Below are 8,170 nucleotides of genomic sequence, written 5' to 3' on the forward strand. Positions count from 1 at the left end.
GACCGTTTATACAGGCGTCAAGTGATTTGGTATCACTTAAAAGCGTCAAAAAAAAAAGTTCTTATTTAAACACTAAAATTCAAGTTGTCAAGCTTTAAACTGCATGCGGTTAAGTAGACCTATGTGCATGCGCCAGTGGGCCTCCTATAAAAATTGTTTTAATTCGAAAAAATTATTGTGGAAGAGGGTTTTTGTTAGTATACTGGCGCCATCTGTCGGGGAAATTAAAAAAATGTTATCATACGGATTGTGCACGCACAAATGTCTTTCTTTTTTTTCTCGGTTTTCGAATATCGTAATCGTGTTTCCAGATATTCGTAGTGGCGCTATCTATTGGCATAAGTGACGTCACTAACGGCGCGTGCACAGACGTAGAACTCCTTAATACACTATGCATGTATATGAAGGCGTCTTACACGGACGTCCTCCTTTTCAGTCTTCGGATCTGACACACAAACACTCCACTTTTGATCCACAAAAAACTCAATGAAGAATTACATGTTTCAAAGTGGAAAAAAAATTCATTAGAAAAAACAAAATAACTCCTGAAATTTGAAAAGGAGGACAAAAGGGAGAATTTTTTTCCGATACGTAGGAGGAAGCTTGAAATGACATCAAAAAGGAGGATGGTTGGTAACCCTACGCAGGCCCGTAGAAATTTCTTTCGGAAGGGGACCACTTTCATTTCAGGGGGGACCAAAGTGATAGAGCAATAGATTTGGCTATCTTTTTCCGGTCATTTTCTCACATTTTGGTGGCTTGACTCATGGCCCCCACATCCTAGAGCAGGGCCCCCTAGGCCGGAATCTTTTGTGGCCCCTCCCCGACCACACTTTCACGGGCCTTTTTATGATGAATTTATAGCGTGAAAAAGCAAAAATAATTGTGACAATCATCCCTGGCCCCAGGGCAGGAGCCTTGTCAGCCCACCCCTTGTGGTGACCATGGCTTGACCAAACCCCCAAGACTCCCACCGCCGCTACGACAGCATACGTATTTAATAAAATTTAGGGTATGCCGATGATAAAGTTATGTTGTTTGTGCTGCCATCTAGTGAACGATTTTTAAAACATAAACAGAAATTGTCATGATTTATTTTAGTGATTTATTTCGTTGAGTTCGGAAGTAAAAAGGTCAGGGAACACAGTGCCGCACTTACCAGACGCGGGGCCTAATGCAAAAATAATAGTGGGGCCAGAGATGTCCTATTAAATCCGGGGCTTCCCGATTTTATATATTCTGTAGGAGAGAGCGGAGGGGAGTTGGCATGCAGAAAAATGCATGCAATATTGCAAAATATGCAGGAATGCTGAAAAAATAATCGTACAAAAAATATAGACAAAACTGAATGTAAATTAATAAAAAAAAAGAAATTAATGAAATTTTTGGACTGAATAAATTTCAAAGTAATGAAGGAAATAGTTCCAAAATCAGTTAAAATCCGGACCTAACGAATGGAATTGTTTAAAAACTAATGAAAGTTCAGAATCGATGAACCGAAAATAAGAAAAATAATTGATAGTTCCCCATCACCCATGGAAATTCAGAATAAAGCAAAGAAATTATCATTCTAGAACTGATAAAATTTGGAATTTTTTTGTTGAAGAAATAATTTCTGAATGTGGAAATTTTCAGAAAATCTGAAAATTCCAGAATTCTAGATAAAAATTTGAATTCCAGAGTGAGTGAAAAATCAGATTTTGTGATGAGATTTGTGAATGAAATTATCACCATATGTGCGGGACCCGGTGCGACTGCACCTACCGCACCCTCTAATGGCGGCTCGGTATCCGGAGATTTCGCCCCCAGCATTTCGCCCATGGAACGTTTCGTCCTCGTTACATTTCGTCCCCACAAAATTTCGAACCTGTCATTTCACCTGCCCTGAACGTATGAGTGACTGACTGTCTGACTGTGTGAGTGACCATATTGAATGTGAATGAGCGACAGAATCATAGTATTTAAAAATTTCGAAAATGCGTTTTTTGGAAAATTCGTGTGCACCGACTTCCCTTAAGGGGAGATAAGCTAACATTCGCTCCTCAATATTGGCAATCACACAAAATCAACTTCAGCTGATCACCACTGCACCGACGTTGGGGTACTTGGTATACGAGTCCCCCATTTCGGCCAACAACCAATGGTACAAACCCATGGACTGAACATGCACGAATATTATTCTGTTAAAGGGGTTCGTAGCATTCATCTCATTGCTGCAAAGGGTCCATTTAACACGAAAGGTTAAGAACCCCTCATATACGTATAATAATGCCATGAACCTTCCCTGTGATACGGTGGGTTCTCAAACTTTTGTCATCCCTTTGGCTGTCTTGTACTAGTCAACGATGGCCTGCGCGGCTCCTTAGAAGAGTCTAACAAACCGAACATGCACACATTAATATCACCAGCTGCCCGCGACTCCTTTCAGTCGATCCGTCTGCATGTGATCGTCGACAAAGCCGGCATGAGCAGTGGATGTCCCTGGAGGAGTCAATAACGGGACAAGGGTATTATGGGTTTGACGTTAAGGACGCTGTTAAGACCACCGGGTCTTTGTGGTGGCTTGAACTCGGGGCAGACGAGGAGGGCCCGTACTTCGTACGATGCAACTGCGGCTGCATGTCTCTCAAGAGCTAAGGCAGCTAGTTGGACAAGGACAAAGGTTGGCGACGGCCCTAGGAACCACCGAGGCACACTTTGAGAATCATCTTCCACAACAATAGTAATAATTTTGTGAACTTCATTATAAACCTAGTCATTCAAGAATACTTCTCAATTCATGGGCCCTTGGTACATGAAGAACCCTCCGTGATCACCTTGTCATTAATTACGTCTACCATGGTAGACTCTTCGCCCTACTTTGTCCATGATGCTGTTAAAACGGTCCTAGTCAGTAAGGAATTATTTTCAGATCTTGTATTCGGTATAGTACAAGAGTTTCAAGAAGGCGAACAGGTCACTTGGAATTTGAACTTGAATCCCCCCACCAAGAAATTATGTTCCGCGAAGAGCAGTTAATACGTCTTCGCTTAAAGCGAAATTATTTCACTCGTGAATGTCAAGGCGACTTTTATTTGTATCCATCTACGTGCCGTGCCTCACCATCGTTCCTTAAAGCAAATGATAAACGAAGGTGTTGACAGCCTTTGGACAGGGACAGCCTGGGTGGTTATCGCATGCTGTCTGCCTCAACTAAGCAAGACAGACCTTTTCTCTCTCTCTCTCTTCTCCCTTCAATCCAAATCTGTTCTGCCTTGTTAAATTTAAGTACCTTCAGAAATTAGGAGTAAGTAGTATATTTGTTTCTCTCTCTCTCTCTCTCTCTCTCCCATGACTTTTTCCCCTCTCGTTACATAAACCCCCACAAAGAGTAAAAAACGCACCATAAAATGGCATATGGCTGCGACTCCTGGAAACTGATATCTATCGTTTAGATATAAGGTTTCGTCGTTTAGGAGTCTCTAAATTTTTATGACTTTTCCTACCGAGAAACTAATTTCGAGTGCGTTGTTTCATTACATTGGAATTATTTTTTTTTTGCGCAACGGTATAATTCTGTACAATGTGATTTAGTTGCAGTAGGAATGTAGAAATTTCGATGAAATCCATATGCATGAAGAACGGGGTTTAAATTAGCACTGGCAGGTTGCCCACAGCTAATCTCTCAGGAAGGCTATCCAGTAGTTCCGAATATTGGGATCAGAATACCAATCTATCTTTGCAGAATAGCCGAGCCTATTTCTAGTTCACCACCAGACCAGAATATGGTCCCGCTTTTTCCCCCAAGGGGACTTGAGCAGTGCGACAGGGAGAACTTTTTAGCATTAGTACGGCCACGAATTTCCACCAGGCAACTACATCTACAACAGCAGGAGAAATATGAAAGAATACCGTTAAAAAAAATTTGTTAAAAACCCAAGGTTGTACTTACTCTTCATTAAAGAACTACCACACCCTAAAATAATTAAAAAATACTGTCTATATGTTAAGAGTGACTCTGTGCAAAATATTATGGTTTTTTGTTGATGCGAGACGATCTGTTGTTAAAATATACATATAAGTGGCGTGGCCAAAACTGAGCGTACTTGTCACCATCTCTAAATTTTGGAATCTGGTAACTCTGTCTTGGTCAAAGACCGAAGAAATTAGAAATAGCAGTTACATTCCGATTGGAAAAAACTACCGTATAATACGAATTATATGGAATGATACGGATTAAAAATTAGTTAAGCATGAAAAAATGGGGATTTACCGCTGCTTACAATATGCAGAAAATAATGTTATCAGTCTGATTTGATGAGTTTGAATTTGAAGGTTTTTGATTGAAATGTAAATTTTATTTTGTGTGTAAATAACGCTATAATTGAAAATAAATTTCACTAATTAGCATACGAATAGATTGATTATTGAAATACAAAAGGTACGTTTTTATTATTACTCTATAATACGTCGTTTTTTTTTTATTTCTTCAAATTTTGCATGCGGATTATACGCAGGAAAATACGGCATTGGGTTGTCTATCTTTAAATTATAGTGGCGTCAACTGTTGTAAATAAACATTAGTGAGTCGTTACTAGAGAGGCACAAGCAAGCGTCATCGTTTGTGTCGCACCACAGTCATTTTCTGCATACAAGTAGACCGGGACCTAAAATTTTTTGCCGATTCCGAACAGCAGCCTTTTTTTTATTCTCATGGGATCCCTGCGGTAGCAATCTTTTTCTGTGGTTATTTCACTGTTTCTGTTGTACCTCCGTGTCAAGAAAGTTTCTGACAAGGATGAACTTTATATCGAATTCGCGACACTTCTAAACATCCTTTGGTTCTTCAGGCGAGCATATTATCGACCTGGGTCTATCTCTCTCTCTCTCATGGCGGTATCTAAATATCGTCAAAAGGTTCAATTTCGACTAAATGAGCAAAAAAAGATGTTTCTGCTACCGCCATCTGCTTTTGACTTGAAATACTAATTTCTGCATTGATGCGATATACATATCATATGATATATATATATATATATAGAGATATGACATATTTTAACAATATGTTTATCTATATTTTCAAGAGAAAATTATAAATTATTTTTTAATGAAATTCATAATATTTAATTTTAATTATAGAGAAATTTTAAAAGACTAATATCGGTTGATTTAATTTTTCTTTCTATATTTGTCCTGATGAACAAATTTTGTTTAGTTTCGATTTCAATCTTCAGCGTGGAAAAAAAATAAATAAATTTCCTGGTTTAGCGTCATCTACCTTTGACTTTGGATATTACTTTTCAATTTCATACATGAATTCTTCCATTCTCTATCGTTTCATCTATCCGAAAAATCTATTTCGCAATAATTTACAGAGAATAATTAATTATTTGGATGAGTTGCACCCACTGATGAAATGAGAGGATACAGTGAAATATCGGTTGATACGGTGTTTCTTGTGATCTTCAGGAGCCTGAAACATTAAAATAACATTAAAAAAAACTTGTTTCCAGTTGCTATGTATTTCGCGGTGTTTATTTATTATATTCTGAATGTTGAAAGCAGAACTGGATAAATTATTATAAATAAATATAATATAAATTAATTATTGGCTGATTATAGCCTGACATGCTCGAGCATGTAAAAAATTTGATAGGGTATAGGGTCAGGTAGGGCAAATATGATACAAAAAACCAAAATTTTGCATGTTTCTCCTCAAACAGTAATGATACAAAATAGAGAAAAAAATAGTGTTGGATTCAGCTTTATATATAGGAAGTAAGAACGCTTATAGTACTATCTTTAAGCTTGTGTATTTTTTCAAAAAAACCCCAAAAGCATGGGTATCATATTTGCCCTCCCAAAAGGGCAATTGTGATACAAGGCGAGAGCAAATAAGTTACACCTCTGCTATTCAGCCCCTGTATTGTATAGGGAAGCTAAGAAGGCATTTTTGACACACACGTATTGTAATGTATCATGTGTTTAAAAATCATGCAAATCGGACGTAAATGCCCGAGTTAGAGCATAAAGTTTAAAGCACTGTCAAATTACCAAGTTTTTGTATGGTAAAAAATTGAATTTTTTACACAAATTAAGTGATTAGATACATGTTTATGTCTTGAAAAATTTATTTAGATATATTTTAACTGATTTGAAAAAACCTTAATAAAATCTGGTTATAATTAGCATTTAGAATCGCAGAAGTGGTGCAACCACATAAGCAAAAATTTGATTATGTGGTTTAGTAACACTGAATGCATTTAATTAAGTCAGGATAAATCTTCAATCAGGCTTAATCTGAACCAGGAAACGTAAGTAAGCCTGAAAGGTCTTAAAACACTTAAAAACCTTAACTTAAATAAAATAAACCAAAGCACGAGTAAAAACAGTGTGTAAATAGAATCAGCTGATCAACAAACATAACCTGTAAAATAATATAACCTATAAACAATTGTTGAAAAGTGCATCATATTCGCCCTCTGAAGTGTATCACATTTGCCTTTCTACTTTACAGCTAAATAAACACCACAAAGATTATTAACATAAACGTATATATAGCCTGATAGGAAATTCCTTCCCCAACATTTTTATATACATCAATAATAAATATCTTCATTCCTCAGCAAGTTACAGTAAAAGTTATTGATGTACCTCACAAAAGTTTTTGACTTAAAAAATGTAGTTGCTATAATTTTTTTAATGCCTCGAATACTTCAAATTTTTTTAAGAGGTAATAGAACGTGAAAAGGGTAAGAAACGAAGAATTAAAAAAAATCAGAAATATTTTGTATTTCATCGGTGTAGACTTTTTTTATTTCTACATCTCTATATTTGATGCTGCATTCGTTCGTTTTGCGATATTTATAAAATTTATGATTAAAATATGGGAATCAATTTTTTTTTTCTTACTCAAAACGAAATCCATATCCTGGTAAACTTTCTTTTTTAATTTATAACGTATTGCTGTATGCTAGGACTCCCTGATACCCTGGGCTGAATCATCCGCCATCTTTAATCAAGCGTGACGTCAGTATTACCGTATAACCAATCGCTGTTCCCTATATATCCTGCGTTTTTTTTTTTTTTTTTTTGAAACTAAATTCCGTTTACATGGGAAATAAAATATCCCGGGAAGTTACCACGGGTAACGTGGCGTTTAGTTTATTTCGGTATTTCCCCCCAACTTCTTTCTGGAAGTTTTCACTGGACACGTGGATTGAACGAAAGTGGTTGGTTCAAGATGGCTGACGAAGGTAGTCGTAGTTTTCGCAGCACAAAGAATTTTAGCTTAGGAGGTCGGAGTCATCCACCATTATTCTGCAACATATATAACACTCTTTGACGGATCTCCGTCCCTCCTTTTTTTGCCCTATCAGGTAAAAAAGGGTGTCATGCAGATAATAATCCCAAAGCAACCCCCCCCCCCCAATCTTACACATGTAGACGTCATTTGGAGTGATAAAACGAGTTTTTTTTGTCAAAGATGGAGGACAATTAGTCCGTTCTACTTTTTTGGTTCCTCAGTTGGAGATGCCCGAAAGTTTTTTGTTTTACATGGCGTATTTATGATGTTATGATGATGCGAATGAGTTATGAGCGTTTCGTGCCCGTATGAATTTTGGTGGTAGATAAATGAATATAAAAGCTCTATAAATAAGGGGGGAAATATATCGTCCGCATTCCAATTGTAAATTGAATCCGTGTCTTCTCAACGAATGGGTCCCATCAGAGTATGGCCCGAGTCTTAAGTGCAGAGACGGGCAACCGATAATCATATCCGGTTGCAATTTTTGTGAGTAAGTATGTAAATTGATAGGCAGGTACGTAGCCTACTTCTAACCGGGTAAGGGGGCCCACACAAAAATCACTTTCCCCAAGGATGCATGATGCTGTTAAAACGGCCTTGAATTAGGTAAATAGTAGAGTTATAATTCGAGCAATTCCTGTTATCGTGGAACTTCTCAATAACGGACACCATGGGAGAGACATTTTTGTTCGCTATTGGGAGAGTGCCCGTTAATACAGGGTGTAACTAAACTGATGGTAAAAACTGTTAAATATCCGCACATAAGTAAAGGGGGAGGAGGATAGAGAAAATGGCCAGAGGGGTTCTGAAATATAAGGATGTGATGATGATGATCCCTTCGCAGAAGTGGGAATGGTAAAAAAGGGAGAAACGGACCAATCA

This window comes from Pholcus phalangioides, unplaced genomic scaffold (assembly GCF_987345545.1).
Source record: "Pholcus phalangioides strain wild (caught in Gottingen) unplaced genomic scaffold, Ppha-v1.0 ptg000001l_1, whole genome shotgun sequence".
In the NCBI taxonomy this organism is placed as follows: Eukaryota; Metazoa; Arthropoda; class Arachnida; order Araneae; family Pholcidae; genus Pholcus; species Pholcus phalangioides.